Below are 22810 nucleotides of genomic sequence, written 5' to 3'. Positions count from 1 at the left end.
GCGATTCTAACGATTTTTGACGATTTAAAAAATATCTGACGATTTAAAAAAATCGTCAAAAAATGATTCACATCCCTAACGTTTAGTGGAACACCTGAGGATTCCCCTCGTTAGTTTGAAAGTTCTGCTACTTCTATCCTCCATACATGGAGAGCCCTTACCGGGTGACGTGACTTGGCAAACCATACCAATGACTCTCCGAACTGGAGCTTTCCATACGAAGTTGCTTCACTTCTTTGTGTTGGAAAAGGCCATGCACCCTATCGTCCTGGGGTTCCCCTGGTTACAAGTGCACCAACCCCAATTTGACTGGGCATCCTTGGAACTCTCCCGCTGGGGCCCAGAGTGTCATGGGAGGTGCCTTAAGGAGATTGCTCCTGTCATTTGCATGCCTACGACTCCAGCGATGCCAGGACTACCGCCCCAATACACATCCTATGGGGATGTGTTCTCCAAAGAAGGTGCTGACATCCTTCCTCCGCATAGGTCCTTTGACTGTGCCATAAGACTGAAAGCCAATACTGAACCTCCTAAAGAACGTGTCTATCCTCTCTCAGCAATTGAGAACAAGGCAATGTCTGAATATATTGAAGAGAACCTTCAGAAGGGGTTTATCATACCATTGAAGTTTCCAGCTGGCGCAGGCTTTTTCTTTGTGGGGAAGAAGGACAGTACCCTGCATACATGTATCGATTACCAAGGTCTGAACAAGATCACGATTAAAGACCGCTACCCCTTGCCTTTAATCTTGGAGCTGTTTGACCGGCTTCAAGGGGCCAAAATATTTTCAAAACTTGACTTGAAGGGGGCCTACATCTTAGTTCGCTTTTGTAGTAGTGACGAATGGAAAACAGCCTTCAACACTCGAGACGGCCACTTCGAGTACTTAGTGATGAACGACGTCTTACGGGATCTGCTGTACAAGAGTGCTGTAGTCTACCTGGATGATATCCTGATCTTCTCCCAGGACATGCCCACTCACATTGAAGATATCAAACAAGTACTCCGCCGACTCCGTGAACACTGGCTCTACGCCAAACTTTCTAAGTGCAAATTCCACAGACTCAGTGCCTTTCCTTGGCTATATTGTGTCTAAAGAAGGCTTCCAGATGGATCCTCACAAACTTGAGAATATCAATCACTGGTCCCAACCTACCAGCCTGAAGGTCCTGAGAAGATTCCTGGGGTTCACCAACTATTATAGAAGCTTCATAAAGAACTACTCTTCTTTAACAGTACCCTTGACCGCGATGACCCGTAAGGGTGCCAACGCTTGAAAATGGTCTGCGGAGGCCATTTCCGCATTTGGGAATCTGAAGACTGCCTTTTCTATGGAACCATGCTTGCGGCATCCTGACCCCAACAAGCCCTTTATCGTTGAAGTTGATGCTTCAGATGTCGGTGTGGGGGCCGTATTGAGCCAGACAGGAGACTCGAAAGCCTTACGTCCCTGTTCCTTCTTCTCATGATGATTCTCCCCGGCCGAGAAGAACTATGGGATCGGCGATAAAGAGCTCTTGGCAATAAAACTTGCATTTGAGGAATGGCGGCCTTGGCTTGAAGACACTCAACATCAAATAACCGTATTCACGGACCACAAAAATCTAGAGTATCTCCGCCACGCACAACGTCTTAACCACAGACAAGACAGATGGTCCTTATTTTTTAATCATTTCGATTTTGGGCTTAACTATCACCCCGGAGACAGAAATACCAGAGCAGATGCCTTGACACGCTCCTTTCTCTCGGAGGATGTGCCCGAAGAACCTCAGTACATAATTGATCTGAAGAAAGTCATCTTGGCGACTACCCATTCTGTGCCTGCTGGTAAGACCATTGTTCCAAAACACCTCAGGAGGATGGTGCTCTTTTGAGCGCATGATTCCAAGCTGACTGGCCATCCTTGTCAATGCCGTACCCTGCTCAAGATACAGAAGTTGTATTGGTGGCCTATGATCAAGAAGGATACCTATTCTTATGTGACATCCTGTACTAATTGTGCCAAGAACAAACCTGCTTCTGGTCAACCATGGGGTCTGCTGCAACCTCTGCCAGTTCCAGAACAGCCCTGGTCACACATCGCTACTGATTTTGTAGTCGATTTATCCCCTTCCGGAGGAATGAATACCATCTGGGTAACAGTTGATCACTTCAGCAAGATGGCCCACTGCGTAGCACTTCCTGGCTTACCCTCAGCCTTGGAGCTTGCGAAGCTCTTCATATTGCACATATTTCGCCTTCAAGGCCTACCTAGTCACATTGTCTCTGACCGAGGATCGCAATTCATGGCACGATTCTGGAGGGCCTTGTGCAAGTTATTTGATATCTCTCTAAACTACACTTCAGCCTACCATCCACAATCAAATGGCCAAACAGAGCGGATGAATAGAACTTTGAAACAGTTCATTCATGCCTATGTCATTTCCCGTCAGAATAACTGGGCCGAACTGCTACCATGGGTTGAATTCACCATCAACTCTCATCCAGCAACATCAACTGGATCAACACCTTTTGAAGTGGTATATGGACTGCATGCCTTGGTGGTTTAGACACTTTTGTGTGGTTTGCAATACACTGCAATATATGCCTTGGTGGTTTAGATATCATTGTTCTGTTTGCAATAGGGATGTAAATCGGTACCGGACTCATTTCCAGTATCGAGTTCGGGTAAGAACCGTGGGAAATCTTCGTTCCCGTGATTTTTACCCGTTTTAATTGGCTGTGTCATGCCGAAAAAAAACCAACACCCCGACCCTTTAAATTTAATTCTTTTGCATCCCCCACCCTCCTGACCCCCCACAAATTTTTTAAGTACCTGGTGGTCCAGCGGGGTCCCGGGAGCGATCTTCCGCTCTTGGGCCATCGGCTGCCACTAATCAAAATGGCGCCGATGCACTCTCCTACCATGTGACAGGGGCCGGCCAATGGCATGGATACCCTGTCACATGGTAAGGGCAAAGGGCCATCGGCGCCATTTTGATTAGTAGCAGCGACAGCCTGAGAGTGGGAGATCACTCCCAGGACCCCTGCTGGACCACCAGGTACTTAAAAGTTTGGGGGGGGGGTCAGGAGGGTGGGGAATGTGAAAGAATTAAATTTAAAGTGTCAGAGTGGGTTTGGGGTTTATTTTTAAGTGCCCTTTCTTTCTGCCCCGCCCCCCCAAAATGATGAGAACCCACAAAAATTTGATTGGGGTTTTCCTATCAGGTTCAGGGTTCCCCCGAATTCTAATGAGTTTGAAAATATCTTCCAATATTTTCAATTGTCAGAAAAATGATTCACATCCCTAGTTCGCAATTTACCACACTTGCATGCCTTGGAGGTATAGAAACTGTCGAACTGTTTGTGATTCACCATACTACCCACTTTAGTGGTTTAGACACACTTGTGCTGTTTATAATGGTCCTCATTCAATGTCTTGGTAGTTAGACACATTTGTGCTTTTCCAAAATATTGTACTTCATAATTTGGGGTTTAGAAACCTTTATGCTGTTTGTGATTCGCCTAATTCCATGCCATAGTGGTTTAGACACCATTGTGCTCTATGTGATTCACTGCATTCTATACTTTAGTGGTTGAGACATTTTTATGCTGTTTTCATTGAACTGCACTCTACAAATTAGGGGTATAAAACCCTCTGTGCTATATGTGATTCCTCACGATCTATGTCATAGGGGTTTTAATACCTCTGTACTGTTTGTGATTCACCTCACACCTCGCCATGGTAATTTATACACCTTTGTGTTATTTGCTATTCACTATGCTCCATAACTTGTGCTGTTTGCAATGGCCCACACAATACTTAGGAGTATAGAAACCTATCTGCTGTTTGTGATTCCACATGATATATGCCAAGTTGCTTTTCACACCTCTGTGTTGTTTGTGATTCCTCATACTGGACACATTGGGAGATTGACACCTCTGTGCTGTTTGTGATTCCATGCCCTAAACTCTTTGGGAGTTTTAATACTTCTCGTACTCTTAGTGAATACACATTCTGTATGCATTAAAGGTAGAGACACCTCTGTGCTGTTTGTGATTACCCACACTGTATGTCTTGGAAGTATAGACACCTCTGTGTTGCTTGCAATTCTATTCACTTTATACCTTTGGGGTTTTGAAGCCTTTGTCCTGATTGCAATTTCCTACTTTCTAAGTCTTGGGGATTTTAATGACTTTGAGGTCAATTTTAAAAGTGTTGGTTATACTAAAATGATCACATATGCAGGTATTTGGGCAACATGCAAGCAATGTGGATTTTAAAAGCCACAATTTATGTGCATATTTGCACATGCAAAAAATAAGGGGGTGCGGAATGGGTGGGGCATGGGCATGGGCATTTCAGGGTGGGACCAACTGTTACATGGATAACTCCATATTTTAAAACTGGAGGCCTCAGTGTGTGGTGGCTTGTTAGCTGAGTAACTTTACTGCAGCTCCTGATGAGAAGCAAGTCTGCAGATCTCGTGTTTTAGGGCTTACACAACAGGGTGAGGGTTCTGGGTCAACAGAGGAGTATACAGAATGAAGAATGAGGAATCGGAGGGATCTGGATAACCTCTAGATTGACTGGGCAAACTGGTGGACTTATTGGAAAAATTGGGAATGACCCTCGCACAAGCATGTTTTAAAATTTGCTTACTTACATGTGTTAAAGCTGGCAAAGTCCTATGGAAGATGCACAAAGTACGTTTGCTAAAGTAACCTTTTAAAATTAGGAGCATTTTATGCTCACTAGCCGTATTTTAAATCATATACATGCAAGTGCATGCATGATTTAAAACTCTAGTATATCTCTGCTCGTGCACTGATATGTGCATGTTTGGGAGTATGCACACTTGTTTTAAAATTAGCCAGATTATATTGTTAGTGATTTCCTACACAGAATGCCATGTGGAGGTTTTTTTTTTATCTCTGTGCTTCCCTGCACTGTTCACTTTGTGGATTTTGATGCCTTTGTGCTGTTTGTGATTCCCCATACTCTAAGCCTTGGGTGTTTAGAAGCCTTTGTGCTATTTGCAATTCCCTGCACTCTACACATGGGGCGTCTTAGTGCCACTCTGCCTATTTGCCAAGTCACGGTTGTACAACCTTAGGGAGTCTTCCTGACTCTCTGGCTAGCTGCCATTTCCCAAATGTATCATCTTGGCATTCTTGCTGCCACTGCCATATCCCTGATATCACAGCTTAGGTGTTTTGCTATCACTCTGCCTAGCTGCCAAGTTCCTGATGCTACACCTTGGTGGTCTTTCTGACACTCGGCCTAGCTGCCCTGCCTCTAATGAGCCACCTTGAGGATCTTGCTGCCAATAAGCATGGCTGCCATATGCCAGATTTTACATCTTTGGGGTATTTCTACCACACAGGCTTGCTGCCATACCCTAGACTTACCTGGGGGAGTCTTGCTGCCTTTCTGCCTTGATGTTATATGTCTCATGCTAAACCTTTTGTGCCTTTCTTCCACTCATCCTTATTGCCACACCAACACTAAGCCGAAAAACAAATTTTTACTAAAAAAAAACCCCGCCGATCAAGATTTTCCCATGGCCACATGAACCCGAAAGCGCAAACAATCGGGCACCCAATGCACATCCCTAGTACTCAGTATTCTGAAAGGCTGACAGCCCTGTTAAGTATTTTTTCTTCTTTATTTGCCATTTGACCACTTTATAAATCACTGTGGCCATGACTATAAAGTTTTCTGAGTAGGGGAATAGAACGTATCATTATGGGAGTGAGGGGAGAGAGAGAGGGGAAAAGTATCTATGGTTCCTTTCACTTTTTCAACCTCCTTCCCCAACTAAGGTTTTCCAGTGCCATTTATAGTGGCAGAAGAGGAATCAGCAGTTGAACCACTGCTCTCTTATGCCATCTACCAGTGGAAGGGATTATGGGAAAGGGAAGTATTATGCTGTGACTGAACCCTGTAGCAAGTAGGGCTACCATTGGGAGGGGGCAGGGGAGCAGGAAACTGGATTTCCTCCATCATCCTAAGGATTGCCCTGTATCTGTGTACTGGCACCTTCATATCTAAAACAAAAACAACAACAACAAAAACCCCATAACAACAGGACTCAATAGGAGGAAACTATCAGGTCAAGATCCCCATTCCTCTCCCTTTCCATCTAGCCCCATTATCACATCAACAATCCTTGGACAGAATACATGTATTTCAATTACAAGAATTAAGTTCTAAAACTTAATAATATTTAATTGTCAAATCTGTATTGATAAAGAAATACATGAAAGTCGTAATCTAAACAAATCAACAGTTTATCTTGCATCCTCTTTAAATTCACAGCAAACAATACATAATTATTATTTCATACTTAGGGAAAAAAACTTGGGGTGTTAGGAGTAAGACGGATACCAGAGTGTGATTGAATCCATGAGATGTAATTTCTAAAAAAAAGTACATCAAATTCATCTTAATGCAAAGGCAATTAGTGACGCTTATTTGCCAAGGGATTCAAAAAAGTCTACATGCAGCTTAGATAATTTCCTAGCATTATAAAAGGGTGACACTTACAAATGACTGAAAGCCACTGCTGCGCTGCTATGGGTACTTTTATAAGGTGGCTATTTTGTTTGTTAATCTTTCTGCAATTATTTATTCCACAAATGAATGACATATACCAATAGAAAGCTAAATAGCTCTGTCTTCAAATGGTGTAGCATTTCTGAGATAAATCAATTGAGATACTTTTATGTAATTAAGTGCTTAGTTCCTATAAATTAAAACAATGTTATCTATGAAAACACTACTGAATGTCATGTGTCAATGAAAATGTTGCCCACTGGATGATTTGCCTTTGCTTTCTACAGGATCTAATTTTAGATCCACCTTCTAGGCAGGCCTGATACTGCTTAGATTCTAAGACCTATAAAACAGAATTTCCAAGGGACCTGGCCAAGACTTTTTGTTGAATACTTAATTCTAGAGATATCATTCAAATAAATCTAAATGTTAAAAATATATATGTTGCTCTGGTCTTAGTATGTATAGGATTCAAAGGAGTTGTAAATCCAGTTCCAACTGATTGGTTGTACACATCATTTTGACAATGACATCCAAATGGTGGTTTCAGTAGAGAAATCACAATGCATGAAAACTGAAAGTACTTGCAACTGTTTTCCCAGGGTGTAGTGGTGCAGCACTAGGTGAAGTTTTGCATTGCCAAATATGGGTGTACAGGGAAAAAATTGTTTTGCTTTTCCAGTTAATTTTCAGGAGGTTTGTTCCCCCTAATTTTGGTTTGTAGAATGTTTGATTTATTTCATTCATATAAAAAAAAAAAAATCAAACATAAAAAAATTTGACAAAAAAACAAAAACGGGGCTTCCACTGTCTGGAATCTGGATTTGCTTGATCACTGCCTGCCTATGATTCTAGCTAACTACAGACCTTCCCTACAACCATCAGCAGAGATCTCACCTAAGTCCTGCCAACCCTGGCACGCAAAAGCTCAACCTGAGGGGAATATGGGCTGCTATAGGGGAAGGTCCTGACCAATCTCTGCTTAATCTGGGTCCACCTGCTGACAGTGAAAACTTGCAAGGCTCCTCCCTGCAGGTAGCATCAATCTTGTCTCAACCCAAGGGTCCACAGACACAAAACCTATCTTGCATTTTCTTCCAGGTGTGTTGTGGTTCCAGTCGCGGCAGCCACGACTAGGCCCTTACCTCCTTGGTCCCGGCCCGTCTCCGAGGGTCTGCGGCCTGTTTCGCGGCATCCCCGCGGGGGGGACGCCGCCGAGAAGCCCTGCCCGGATGCCTTCTCCTTAGGCGCACGCGCGCGCACAATCCGCACTTATGAAGGCCGTTTCCCGCCACTGGAAGCTCCGCCCTATCCATGACGTCAGATGCCGTGGCCTATGTAAGGCCGCCACGGAGCCCAGGACTTTGCCTTGCAATGGGGTTCTTTGCGGTTCTCTGTTGCTCCGTGTCCCGGAGTGTGCTATTGCGTTAGCAACTCCGTTCCTGCCTGAGACTTGTTTCAATCCGTGCCCAAGTCTTGCTTCTGTCTGGCTTGCTTGCAGTAATCTGTTCTGCTTCAGTTCCAGCTTGGTTCCAGTAGCCAGTCCTGCTTCAGCTCCTTTCTGCTTCCAGTAGCCAGTCCTGCTCCAGCTCCTGTCTGGTTCCAGTAGCCAGTCCTGCTTCAGCTCCTGTCTGATTCCAGTAGCCAGTCCTGCTTCAGCTCCTGTCTGGTTCCAGTAGACAGTCCTGCTTCAGTTCCTGTCTGGTTCCAGTAGCCAGTTCTGCTTCAGTTCCTGCTTGCTTCTGTCCCAGCCTGCTTCAGTTCCTGCCTGTCTCCTGATCCCTGCCTGCCTGCTCCAGCTCCAGCTTCCGTGATCTCCTAAGTCCCAGCGGCTGGGCTCCTACGGGCTCCTCCCAGGGGAGTACCGGCTTCCAGGGTGAATCACCTAAGTCCCAGCGGCTGGGCTCCTACGGGCTCCTCCCGGGGGAGTACCGGCTTCCAGGGTGAAGCTCAAGCCCAGCTCCTGCCTGGTATCCGCCTCCCGACCTGTCACTCACCAGAGACTATAGTACACCTCTCCCCAGTCTCTCACAGGTCGGCCCAAGGGTCCACTAAACAGTTCACTCACAACAGATTGCAAGGCCATGGACTTGACCGAGGTACCAGGATTCCAGGATCTTACTGGGTTGGCTCTGCAGCTACAACAGCAACAACAATACCTGGATGTCCTGGCCGGATCCGTTGGGCAATTGGCTGCCTGAATGGATGCCCACAATACCCGTTCTTCGCCTGCTGTGGGTTCGAGACCCGAGGATGCAGCCTCACCCGTGACTCAGCTGCCGCTGCCTGCTCACTACGCTGGAGATGCTAGGATCTGCCGTGGGTTCTTGAACCAGTGTTTCGTGTGCTTCTCGCTATTGCCCCGGCAGTTTCCCATGGACTCCATCAAAGTAGTGTACATTCTCTCCCTGCTCGATGGAAAGGCCCTGGTCACTCACCTGAGACTATAGTACACCTCTCCCCAGTCTCTCACAGGTCGGCCCAAGGGTCCACTAAACAGTTCACTCACAACAAGGTGTACATATTTAGATCTTTAAGTCTGTCCCCATATGTTAACCAAGACCATAATCTTTAGTAGTCACTTTCTGGATAGACTCCATCCAGTGTATATCCTTTCAAAGGTGCCATCTCTAGAACTGTACATAATATTTCAAATGAGGTCTCACCAGTGACTTATACAGGGACAATATCACCTCTCTTTTTCTGCTGGCATCTTTCTGGCTTTTGCCATCAACTTATCCATCTGTTTGGCCACTTTAAGGTCATCAGATGCAATCACTCCCAGATCCCACTAATGTTTCATGATTTGAAGAATTTCATCAATTACACTGTATTGCTCCCTTGCAGGGTCTTTTATCAAAATGCATTATGGCATTAACACACGCGATAACGCAATAATAAACGTGATAGTTATTGCTACGCGTGAATGCAAATTTTACAAATTTATTCAAAGGGGCGGAATTGGGGAGGGGATTGGATGGGATCAATGAAAATGAGGGGCATTATCGCAGCATGCGATAGTGTAACACACACTACTGCCAGAAATAACTACACCTTTTTTCCTGATGTTAAGCTGTGTGAAATGCCCTGAATTTGCGATAAATATCACAAATTCTGTTTCAGACATTTTTTGGTAGGGAGAGGGGAAGGGGGAGAGTGGAATGGAGTGGAATGGAATGAGTAGAGAGAGAGAGAGAGAGAACCTCTGGGGGTCATACATAGTAGTCAACTATTTATACTGCTATAAGAGGGCCAGCTTGTAACTTGAGGTGAGGTTTTGGTGGTAGTCTAGGGTTTTGGGGCCAGTTTTACATGCAGAGTGAGACGTATGAACAGCACAGTAAACTTCGGTGAAGATTTGACATGATTTGGAGTGAGGAAAGTCACACAAAGTTGAGATTTCTACAATGTTCTCTTGCCCTAGCTTGATGGACTCTCTACAGGGTACTATTATAGCTACACCTCTTTTCCTTATTGCAGGCATTATTCATGCAAAAATTATCGCATTTTGATAAATCTCAGCTTCCAGATTCGAAACCTTTCTTTAAACTGCTAGATTTGTCTTCATCTTTTCCACACCATTTTGTCTGTCTACCCTGTTGCAGATTTTGGGATCATCTTCAAAAAAACAAGCATTTCTTGATAGCGTTGCTGAAATATCACTTATGAAAACGTTGAAAACAACCAGTCCAAAGACCGCAGTACACAACAATTTATGCCTCTCACCTTGGAGTGAGCTCTAATACCACTTTCCTTTACAGCCACCCACTTAACTAGTTTCTAAGCCAGTTGGTCACTTTAGTGTTGATACTAAGGGTGTCTTGTGTTGCGCCGGGAGGTAGATCCTTGGCCTAGTGCATGATTGATAGGCTCCCTGGTCAGACCCAGAGAGCGCCTGCCACCAGGAGGTAGAGCACAAGAGGAGACAGAGGCTAGCTGGAGCTTCACCAATAGCAACCCAGGGTTCCCTCAGGTTGAGGCCTCACAGGATCTCCTTGAGAGAAAGTTCAGAGGTGTGCCCACCACAATCAAGGGTGTGCAGTCGATGTTCAGGCTAGAAGTCTGGGATGCCAGAGAAGGCCAGAAAAGAGTCTCTGAATGTATGGCAAGGATCAAGGCCAGAGTCAAGGTAGTGTAGTCAACCAAAGCAGGGGTCAATACCAGTGGTCAGTCCATGGACAGTCAGCCAAAGCAGGGGTCAATACCAGTGGTCAGTCCATGGGTAGTCAGCCAAAGCAGGGGTCAGGTTCCAGGCAGCAGTCAGACGTGGTCAGTGGTCAGGCAGAGGTCAGTTCCAGGCAGTGTGCAGATGTGGTCAGTGATCAGGCAGAGGTCATTTCCAGGTAGCATGCAGGCGTGGTCGAGGAAACAGGCAAAGGTCAAATCCAGGCGGAGATCAACGTAGTCAGGAACAGGCAGAGGTCAGTACCGATAAGACAGTCCAAGAGGTACTACCTGGGGAGACGAAGGAACAGGAGAATGTAGGAACAGAAGGAAGCTGGAACAGGAGGACGCAGGAACAGGACTGGAATGAGACTGGGACATGACTGGAACAAGGCTGGAACAAGACTGGAACAGACACTGGAAACGCAGAGGCAAACTAGAAATCACAGCATGATCGACCCGATTGCCAAGGCAAGGAAGTGCAGGCAGGCATTTCCTTCTAAACAGCGTTCAATCAGGGTGCGCCGCAGAGCTGGGATCTGCCCCTGGCCCTTTAAGGAGCCGGGCGGTCCGCGCTCATGTGCCTAGGGGCAGGGCCGACGCGACGGAGGACACTGAGCCCCACCGAGAGGCCTGGCTGGAGGTGGAAGGCCCAGTGACCGCCGCTGCAGGACGCCGTCTGGCTGTGTTCACTGCTGCAGCAGGGGAGGACGACCTGGGACCCGTGGAAGGCTTGGTGAGGTGAACAGGCCTGGGCACGGGCCGAGCACGGACGGGACGCAACAGTCTTGTAGGGCATATTCAGTAATCTGGCACGTGGACAAGTTATCCGCTACAGTTAGCTGGATAGCTTGCCCCAGTTATTCAGTGGAATTAATGACCGGCTGAATATATACACCTAAAGTTATCGGGCTGCATGGAGCTGATAACTAAAAAAAATCTAACAAATGTTTGAATATAACTGGTTAGATTTTTAGTTATCCAGACTTGTGTGGCCAGATAACATGTCTGGTGTGGAATGGAGGGGTAGTCTAATGGTCAGAGTACTAGACTACAAAGCAGAAAAATCACATTCAAATCCCACTGTCACTCCTTGCAACCTTAGGCAACTCACTTTATCCCTCCATTGCCTCAAGTACAAACTTAAAGGCTAATTTTAAAAGAGATGCATATAGACATAAATTGCAATTTTGTAAATTACGAATGCAGCACACATGTGGCTGTTACTCGCACATATTTACTTCTGCTAATTATCATGTGTAAGTCAGAATAAAACTCCTTAGAACCAAACACTGGCTGTGTGAGGGGTCTGGGTAAACTGGGGTGTGTGTGCAGGCTAAAGAACCAGAGGGGTCCTGATGACCTACAGCTATACTGGCCAAATTGGTGGACTAATTGATAACATTGGTAATTTCCTTCATGGGCACCTGTTATAAAATGTGCTCACTGGCAAATGTAAAGGCCGATAAGTCCTAAGGGAAATATGTGAATAACATGTCCTTGTGTACATGCTTAAAATTAGGAGCACATATCCAGGCAAATAGGTGTATTTTATATAATGCACGCACTTGCACAGATGATATAAAATTCATGCATATATGGGTGCACACACTTGTTTTAAAGTTACCATCCTTGATTTTAAGCCACTTTGGGACGGATTTTAAGAGCCCTGCTCGCCTAAATCCGCCCAAATCCGGGTGGATTTAGGCGAGCAGGGCCCTGCGCGCCGGTGAGCCTATTTTACATAGGCCTACCGGCGCGCGCAGAGCCCCGGGACTCGCGTAAGTCCCGGGGTTTTTGGGGGGGGCGTGTCGGGGGTGTGTCGGGGGCAGGACCGAGCGCAGCGGCATTTTCGGGGCGTCGGGAGCGTTCCGGGGGCGGGCTCGGGGGCGTGGCTACGGCCCGGGGCGGTCCGGGGGCATGGCCGCGCCCTCCGGACCTGCCCCCAGGTCGCGTCCCGGCGCGCTAGCGGCCCGCTGGCGCGCGGGGATTTACTTCTCCCTCCGGAAGGCGTAAATCCCCCAACAAAGGTAAGTGAGGGGTTTAGACAGGGCCGGGCGGGTGGGTTAGGTAGGGGAAGGGAGGGGAAGGTGAGGGGAGGGCAAAGGAAAGTTCCCTTCGAGGCCACTCCGATTTCGGAGCGGCTTCGGAGGGAACAGAGGTAGGCTGCGCGGCTCGGCGCGCGCCGGCAATACGGAATCGATAGCCTTGCGCGCGCCGATCCTGGATTTTAGCGGATACGTGCGGCTACGCGCGTATCTGCTAAAATCCAGCGTACTTTTGTTTGCGCCTGGAACGCCAACAAAAGTACGCCTATTCGCAGTATTTGAAAATCTACCCCTTTGGGAATAGGGAAATACCTATAGTACCTGAACGCAATCCATTTTGAAGTGCCAAGAGGCGGGAAATAAATCAAATAAAGAAAAAAAAACTTGCTACTTAACTAGATATCTTAAAAAATATCCAGTTAAGCAGTACTGTTTAAAAAAAAAAAACTAAAGGTGAAAGGGCCTGTGCTCCAATCCTTTTCCTCCCCCACAATTTTTCATATATAGCTCCATCTGACTGTGCAAGCCCTACCCCGATATGCCCAAATAGTGTCCCTGTCGCATAGTGCTCTAGAAATGTTAAGTAGTACAAGTAGTAGTAGAAGTAGGGTGCGCAGATTGGGCATCCTTCACTGGTTCTCTTCAATATACAAATCGAGCTGCTCCCTCTCCTGGATGACCCACCCATTTGCAGTCCCCCTATGTACTGCGCCACCTCCCTGAATCCACACATTCCCCCCCCCCCCCCCAACATGCCTGTGATACCTTAAAATCCCCTGCTTGGAAATTTCAGAACAGCTGTATCAGAAGTAGCTCTGGAAAGCTAAGGTATGCATGGCTTATGTTTCTAGTGCTGCTTCAGACAGAGCAGCACTGGAAGTGCTGGGAGCGGGCAAGTGCGTACCTTGCTCCTGGCAAGGGATTTTAAAGTACTGGAAGGCTGGGAGATTTGGGGGAAGCAGCCTGATTTGTAGAGGGATTGCGAGTGGATGTGTAGTCCGGGAAGGGCCAGCCTGATTTGTATATATGAAGAGAACTGGGGAAGGGGGGGGGGCCTGACCTGTGCACCCAGGGCATTATTTGGATATTTAGGGAGATTAGGGATGGAACCATATATGAAATTTAATGGGGGTGTGAAGGGATCAGGCCACAGGCCCTTTTACATATTTTTTTAAAACAGTGTCACTTAACTGGATATCTGTTGAAGATAACAGGTGAAGTTGCAAGTTATCCTGCTACGAGGCCAGATAACTTTAGGCCAGCTCTGAAGTAGGCCTACAGTTAGCTAGCTAACTTAGTCATATACAACTGAAATTCAGCAGTTAGCCAAATAACTTAAACACACTCCGGAACGCCTCTTATTTAATACATTTATCTAGCCAGATAAATGACTCAGTATTAAAAAACTTGCCATTTAGGTTGATAATTTGTGAGTTATCCATCTAAATTGCCTTGAATGGCCTTTCACTTTATAATTTGCCTATATAGAACCACATCAAAGGCCTTATTGAAATGCAAGTACACTACATCTAATGCTCTCTCCTGATCCAACTCTCTCATTACCCAGTCAAAGAAATGGATCAGATTTGTCTCACAAGACCTAGCTCTGATAAAGCCATGCTGCTTCAGACCTTGTAATCTTGCAGATTCAAGAAACTGCAGTCCGACGACCAGCCTATATCCCAGCCTTCTCTTTCCACTTTTGTAAAGAAGTCCTTCCACTTTTGTAAAGAAGTCCTCTGGAACTACTCCCACCTCTAAAGAAGCATTGAAAATAAAAGGTCAGCCAGCAAAGTCATGAGAACTTTTCTAAGTTCCTTACAAATCTTTGATGTAGCCAGTCAGGCCCCATCACTTTATCTACATTTAGTTTTGCTGGCTCCTCATGAACACAGTTTGCTGAGAATTGTTTGAGGTTTACCTCACTTTGCAACCCAATTTGTATCTATTTTCGATGGTTCTACTTTTAGCCCTTACTGTGTGAGCATCAAACAGAAATCTTGTTAAGTAATTCTTCTGTTTCCTCATGAGCCTCTATACATAGTCCTCCCCTTCTGTCTCCCAATGCCACTATTACTCTTCCGCCTATTACTAATATATAAAAAAAAGACCCCATTTTTACTGTATTTTCCATTTTTTCTTCCATTAGCATCTTTGCTCTCCTGATTATTTCCTAGCTTCTCTTAGCCTTTCAATATATTGTCACTTGTCTTCCTCCTTTTGCTATCTCTTGTTTATGCTAAGCCTTTATCCTTTACCTTTTCAGCTACTTTAAAATAGTAGCCTCTTTTTCCTCTTACCTTTATTTACTTTCCTAACAAAAATAGTTGTTGTCCTTACAATATCTCCTTTTAACTTTGCCCAATGGACTTCTGCTTCCCATCCAGTTAACAACTCCTTGAGGTACTCCCCCATTTTAACAAAGTTAGCTTTCCTGAATTCCAGGACCTTCACCTTAGGATGACCCATCACCTCCTGCACTCAAATATTAAACCACACCATCTGCTGATCATTGGATCACAGACGATCATCCACTATGATGTCAAAAATACTGTCCCCATTGGTAAGCAGCAGGTCCAGTATCACCCATCCTGGGTGAATTCCATAACCACTTGATGGAATAGTTATTCCTACAGAGAATTCAGGATCTTCCTGCTTCTTAAAGACACTGCAGCTGAGATGCCCAATCAACATCTGGCAGTTTGAAATCACATAGGAAGAGTACCTCCCCTTTCATAACAATTTTGGGAATATTCTTTACTAAATCTCTATTCATTTCTTCTGCCTGTGAAAGAAGTCTGTAATATCACACTAGTATAAATGGATATTCCATTCCTTTTTTCTAGATAAACCCACAGTGCCTCCATCATATTGCATAAGCCCTGGAGTTGTTTTAATATTATTTTAGGGATCTTCATCTTTAATGTTTATTACATTTTTTTTTTCTTGGAATTTATCAGTGTTAATAGCAACAAAAACACAAACAGGAGAGACCAGTGGAAGAAATATCCAGGAAAAAATCAGTTTTGTTCTTACTGTAATAAGCACTGAAACATTTCCAGACAACATAAAATAAAAACTGAAAACAAAGGTCCCTAATTATCAGGTAAATTTTAAAAGGAGCGCATTTGCTCCCATCGATGCGCATATTGGCACGCGAGCAGAGATACGATTCATTTTAAATCAGGCGTGTAATTACATGCATACCATTTAAAATGTCCCTGCTGCACGTATGTGTGCAGCCTTTATGCACATCTTTTAATAACATGCTCGCACAAGTGACCATATGAGAGAGACAGAGAGAGAGAATATGATACTCTATTCATGCCAACACGGATGAGCAGGATCAAACAGTAGTCAATAGGCTTGAGGATTTTCAGCAATCTTTTTCTAATGACTTGAATTTTGGCAACCAGCAGACAGCACACTTCCTGGGCAACATGCCCGGTTGGCAGAAAAAAAGCCTCCCTACTCATACGTGAGTCACCAATCACCACTACTTTTCGATTCCTAGATGCAGTGACTGTTGAGCCCACAGCTTTGGGATTTTTCCCTTTTTACTCTGCACAAAGTTGAATTTAAACCATCTGCTTTTGCCTACATCTGTTAAAAACCTTCTTAAATATGTTAATAGTCATTAACTAAAGAAGGTGATGTCATGTAACGGAGTGGGGTATAATATAAAACAGCTTACATTTCTGCCTTGTGCTGTTCTGAATAATAAACCTACAGGTTTCCTCAAATACCTATTAGCTCTGCGTGAGCTTTGCTAATACCACAGTTACTGTATAAATTATAGGTGTTCTGTTGTCTTTGTATTTGCTTAAGATTTTGGTATAAAATATGTATCTTGGTTGCTGAAGGCATGGGACCTGTGCCCTACGTCTGAAGAGAATTTTATGAAATGCCTTTCCCTGCGGTTCATAATTACTGGAGCTAAATGCCTTATTCAAATATAGACTGAAGGACTGCTTCATGGACATTTACCATAGTGTAGTTAATTCTAGGGATGTGAATCATTTTTCAACGATTAAAATTATCGTCCGATAATGTTTATATCGTCTTAAATCGTTATAGAACACGATACAATAGAAATTCTAACGATTTATCGTTAAAAATCGTTAAATCGTGTTAGTGCGCACTAACTCCCCGTTAGTGCGCACTAACTCGATTTAGTGCGCACTAACTGAAAATGATACAAATAAACACTTTCCAGGTCACTGAAGGTCAGTTAGGAATGAATATGTGTTCCTATTGGCTGGCTGCCATCTTATCTATTGATGTTACCAAGGTTACCACTGAGGTGATGGTTGGGGGGATGGGAAATGGAACTGGAAACTAACGAACACCAACAGAAAATGAAACAAAGTGTTCACACTTCCCAGGACAGTAAAGGTCACTTAGGAATGAATATGTATGTATGTATTCCTATTGGCTGGCTGTGCTCTTATCTATTGATGTTACCAAGGCTAATACTGAGGTAATGGTTGGGGGGATGTGAAATGGAAACAGTTGGAAGCTTGACAAAAAAAGTAATGTAATGATCAGCACTCACGTGACTAGAACTTGTTTGTTTATTATTTTTGTTAGCAGGCACCTGAAATGCTAGTGCATGTTGAATTTGCCAATCACTGTGCATTTTAGAAATGTGGTCCTGGCTGGAACTGTACACAGTTCAAATATATGTAATTGATTGTTGGTAAGTGTATTTTTTAAGTAGCCACACTGGCACAAGTATGTTTACTTTTCCTCCTACTTAACTCACTAGCTCAGCTTTGTAAGAAGGGCTTCTCTGCTTGTGTGTTGTTTTTGTTTGGTGTGAGGAGAGCAGAAACATCAGATCTTTATTCAATCTACTACAGTCATCTCTTACAGTGCCCTATCCCTATTAATACCAGGAGTGTTGTGATCTTCCTGCACACAGTGCCCTAACCCTGATACCAGTCTGAGACAGCTCCCTCCCTGCATTACTAGTGAGAGGCTGGCTTCACAGACAGGGGGGAGCTGCCTGACCCTCACTCCTGACTTCACCCATGTCCCAGCTAGTGAATGGTGTGTGGGTGAGGGGGGGGGGGAGGATGGTGAAGTCTGAGACAGCTCCCTCCCTGCATTACTAGTGAGAGGCTAACTTCACAGACAGGGGGGAGCTGCCTGACCCTCACTCCTGACTTCCCCCATGTCCCAGCTAGTGAATGGTGTGTGGGTGACGGGGGGGGGGGGGGGGAGGATGGTGAAGTCTGAGACAGCTCCCTCCCTGCATTACTAGTGAGAGGCTGGCTTCACAGACAGGGGGGAGCTGCCTGACCCTCACTCCTGACTTCCCCCATGTCCCAGCTAGTGAATGGTGTGTGGGTGAGGGGGGGGTGGAGGATGGTGAAGTCTGAGACAGCTCCCTCCCTGCATTACTAGTGAGAGGCTGGCTTCACAGACAGGGGGGAGCTGCCTGACCCTCACTCCTGACTTCCCCCATGTCCCAGCTAGTGAATGGTGTGTGGGTGAGGGGGGGGGGGGAGGATGGTGAAGTCTGAGACAGCTCCCTCCGTGCATTACTAGTGAGAGGCTGGCTTCACAGACAGGGGGGAGCTGCCTGACCCTCACTCCTGACTTCCCCCATGTCCCAGCTAGTGAATGGTGTGTGGGTGAGGGGGGGGGGGAGGATGGTGAAGTCTGAGACAGCTCCCTCCCTGCATTACTAGTGAGAGGCTGGCTTCACAGACAGGGGGGAGCTGCCTGACCCTCACTCCTGACTTCCCCCATGTCCTAGCTAGTGAATGGTGTGTGGGTGAGGGGGGGGGGAGGATGGTGAAGTCTGAGACAGCTCCCTCCCTGCATTACTAGTGAGAGGCTGGCTTCACAGACAGGGGGGGAGCTGCCTGACCCTCACTCCTGACTTCCCCCATGTCCCAGCTAGTGAATGGTGTGTGGGTTAGGGGGGGGGGAGGATGGTGAAGTCTGAGACAGCTCCCTCCCTGCATTACTAGTGAGAGGCTGGCTTCACAGACAGGGGGGAGCTGCCTGACCCTCACTCCTGACTTCCCCATGTCCCAGCTAGTGAATGGTGTGTGGGTGAGGGGGGGGGGAGGATGGTGAAGTCTGAGACAGCTCCCTCCCTGCATTACTAGTGAGAGGCTGGCTTCACAGACAGGGGGGAGCTGCCTGACCCTCACTCCTGACTTCCCCCATGTCCCAGCTAGTGAATGGTGTGTGGGTGAGGGGGGGGGAGGATGGTGAAGTCTGAGACAGCTCCCTCCCTGCATTACTAGTGAGAGGCTGGCTTCACAGACAGGGGGGAGCTGCCTGACCCTCACTCCTGACTAGGGATGTGAATCGTTTTAGGACGATTAAAATTATCGTCCGATAATTTTAATATCGTCTTAAACCGTTATGGAACACAATACAATACAGATTCTAACGATTTATCGTTATAAATCGTTAGAATCGTGAGCCGGCACACTAAAACCCCCTAAAACCCACCCCGACCCTTTAAATTAAATCCCCCCACCCTCCCGAACCCCCCCCAAATAACTTAAATAACCTGCGGGTCCAGCGGCGGTCCGGAACGGCAGCGGTCCGGAACGGGCTCCTGCTCTGAATCTTGTCGTCTTCAGCCGGCGCCATTTTCCAAAATGGCGCCGAAAAATGGCGGCGGCCATAGATGAAAAAGATTGGACGGCAGGAGGTCCTTCCGGACCCCCGCTGGACTTTTGGCAAGTCTCGTGGGGGTCAGGAGGCCCCCCACAAGCTGGCCAAAAGTTCCTGGAGGTCCAGCGGGGGTCAGGGAGCGATTTCCCGCCGCGAATCGTTTTCGTACGGAAAATGGCGCCGGCAGGAGATCGACTGCAGGAGGTCGTTCAGCGAGGGTTCCGGCGCCTCGCTGAACGACCTCCTGCAGTCGATCTCCTGCCGGCGCCATTTTCCGTACGAAAACGATGGAACAATATATGTATCATTGAGCTGCCTGAAGAGATTCCTGATTCCTCCTTGCAAACATTTTTAGAAAAACGGCTTCCTGAAGGACTATCATTGACAAATCTGCAAGGTGCAAGGAAAGTGGAGCGTGAACACTGTCTAGGAAGAAAGAAGGAAGGGGACATGCGGCCAAGAATCACCTTGGCAAAGATTTTAAATTTTGCTCACAAACAGTAGTTAATGCAGGCATATTGAAAAGTGCAAGATATGAAATATAAGGATGTTAGTATTCATCTATTCCAGGATTATGTTGGTGAAGAGACATGCATTTAACCCTTTATGTGCTGCACTAATTCAAAAACAGGTAAATTGGGCATGCAAGCAATACACTTAATTTGAGAGAGAGAGAGAGAGAATCTCTATTAGAGAGACAATCTGACACTCTATATATCTCCCACTGTAAGAAGGGCACTTTCAACTCAGGGTGGATTTTGACGGGGGTCTATAGACCTTTATGCCCTAGGCAGACCAATGTAACACCACCCCCCGCAAAACCCACCTTGAGTTGAAAGTGCCACTCTTACAGTGGGAGATATATAGTGTGTCAGATTCTCTCTCTCTCTCTCTCTCTCCTGCCCCTACCTAGTGTTCAGGATCCCTGTGGCCCAAAATCTCCAGACGTGCCTCATCAGGACCAGTAGTAAAGATACACAGGTAACATGGTACGTGTTGCCATGTTCAGCCTTGCAAAATTCAGGGGTTATGCATGTAAGTCTTGGCTGCACCTCGGAACGCCTATGCCCGGCCCCTCTTTATTCTTGATGCATGTACTTGCCGGCTTCTTAAAATTCAAATTTGCATTGCTCGAGCGTGGCCCACATACGCATGTAAGGGGCCATTTTTGCGGAAGCAAATGCTTTTAAAATCTACCTGAAGCAGATTAGGTTCTCATTACGATATCCTGCAAAGCTCCGAATTTGGATCTAAGGTAAGGCGCAGCTGTTTAAGGAGGTGGAAAAAGAAAGACAATTTATCAACACGCTATACAAGCTTGTGTTTTTCCTTCTTCCTGGTTACCGGTTTTGGCAGTATTGGCTCATAGTTCTTCCCTTTTATTTTCAAGGGGAGTCACTCACAAAATGTGCGAAGTTTGTTTCACGAGTTCCAAAGAATAAAAGAAACCTAAAGCAAAATAAACTGTTATATATGCGCCGTTTCTTGGTGGCAGGGAGAAGCAACACCGTGCGCAGTTATCAGTTATAGAAAGGAGAAGTTAATGGAGAGACTCTCATCCTGGCAGGGAGCGTAATTAAGTCAAGCAATTTGCTATTTCGCATCAGTTATGGCTAAAGTCACATACTTTATTGTGCTGCTAGTGCTAGTTAACCACAAACAGTAAACTCTTATGGCTGTACTGGAGTGAAGGAATGGGAATTGCAAATAGGGGGGGGGGGGGAGGGATGAGGGGGAAGAAAGGAGGGCGGGAGAAAAAGGGAACTTTGCGTTTAATTGAACTTTAGCCCACCTTCCTGTTCTGACTCAGGTTGTATGTTTTGTACAGCATGATTAATGTGTCAAATTATGTTACATCTTCTGATATTCGTAGCTCATTGTTTCAAAAATCTAATAAATAAATTTGAAAACAAAAAATGGCGTGAAAACTCCAAGACATCTTGAAAGATACAAAGCAGTCACCCACAGTGGCAAGAACACCCCGAAGGTGTAGAGTCTGGGGTATGGGAGCAAGACCTCCATCATGTAAAGTATTGGAAGTGTAGCAAGGAAGAGTGTAAGGAAGACATCAAAGGTGTAGCGCGAAGGTTAAGGCATCAAGGCAGAGAAGCAGCAAGACCCCCACCACCCAAGTTGTAGAGCCTGGAGTGTGGCAGCAAAGCTGTGTTGCAGAAATACCACAAAGGTGTAAAGTCTGTGGTATGACAGCATGGCTGAGTGGCAGAAAGACCACCATGGTGAAAAATCAGGGACAGTTCAGCTAGTCAGAATGGCAGAAAGAACCCCAAGTGAGTACATTTGGGGAACGGCATAGTGGCAGGAAGACCCCTAAGGTGGTATATCTGTGGCTTGGCAGGTAGGCAGAATAGCAATACATCCCCCAAGGTGGCACACCCAGGATAAAAACACTCCACTCCTTCCTGGCTGTCCACCCTGTTGCAGAGCTTGGTACCATCGGCAAAAAGACAAATCTCTCCCATCCGTTTTGTTGCTCACAAAAACGGTGAAAAGAACCAGTCCAAGGTTCTGTGTGGAACCTTGTCAAAGGCCCCACTGAAATCCAAATACACTATGTCTAGTGCTCTTCCTTAATCCAACTCTCTGCTTACCCAATCAAAGAAATTGATCAGATTCATCTGACAATATTTAGCTCTGGTAAAACCATGCTGCCTCAGATCTTGCAATCCATTGGATTCTGAAAATTGCACTATCCTCTGTTGTAGCAGCAATTCCATTAGTTTTCTCACCTCAGAGGGCTGACTAACTGGCCTATAGTTCCCAGCCGCCTCCTTGCTTCCACTTTTATGAACCTGCCCTTTTCCAGTCCTCCAGAACTACTCCAGGCTCTAAAGAAGCATTGAAAAGGTCAGCCAGCAGAGTGCCAGGACATCTCTAACTTCGCTTAGTAACCTTGGATGTATCCCATCTGGCCCCATTGCCCTATCACCTTTAAGTTTAGTTAACTCACCATGAACACATAGTTTTGAAATTCAGTTGAGGCTTACTTCACTTCCAATCTTATTTGTGTTTGTTTTATGTGGTCCTGTTCCAGGCCCTTCCACTGTGAATACCAAACAGAAATATTTGGTAAACAATTTAGCTTTTTCCTCATCAGCCTCTACACATTCCTTGCCATAACCTTTGAGTCTTACAATGCCACTTTTGTAATTCCTTCTATTACTAACATATATTAAAAAAAAAAGTCTTGTCCCCCCATTTTACCGTATTTGCTATTTTTTCTTCTATGTGTATTTTCACATTCCTGACTTCTTTCCCAGCTTCTCTTAATTTTTCCAAATATTATCTCCCTCTTTCTGTTATTTCTTGTAGTTTATGAATACATGGTTATTTAAAAGGGCATACAGTATAGATGAATAATAGTGCATGAATACAGTTTTAGTACTTTTATCTTTTACCT

The sequence above is a fragment of the Rhinatrema bivittatum genome, chromosome 9 (assembly GCF_901001135.1).
Source record: "Rhinatrema bivittatum chromosome 9, aRhiBiv1.1, whole genome shotgun sequence".
NCBI classification, from domain to species: domain Eukaryota; kingdom Metazoa; phylum Chordata; class Amphibia; order Gymnophiona; family Rhinatrematidae; genus Rhinatrema; species Rhinatrema bivittatum.
Note: the sequence above shows the minus strand (reverse complement) of the source record.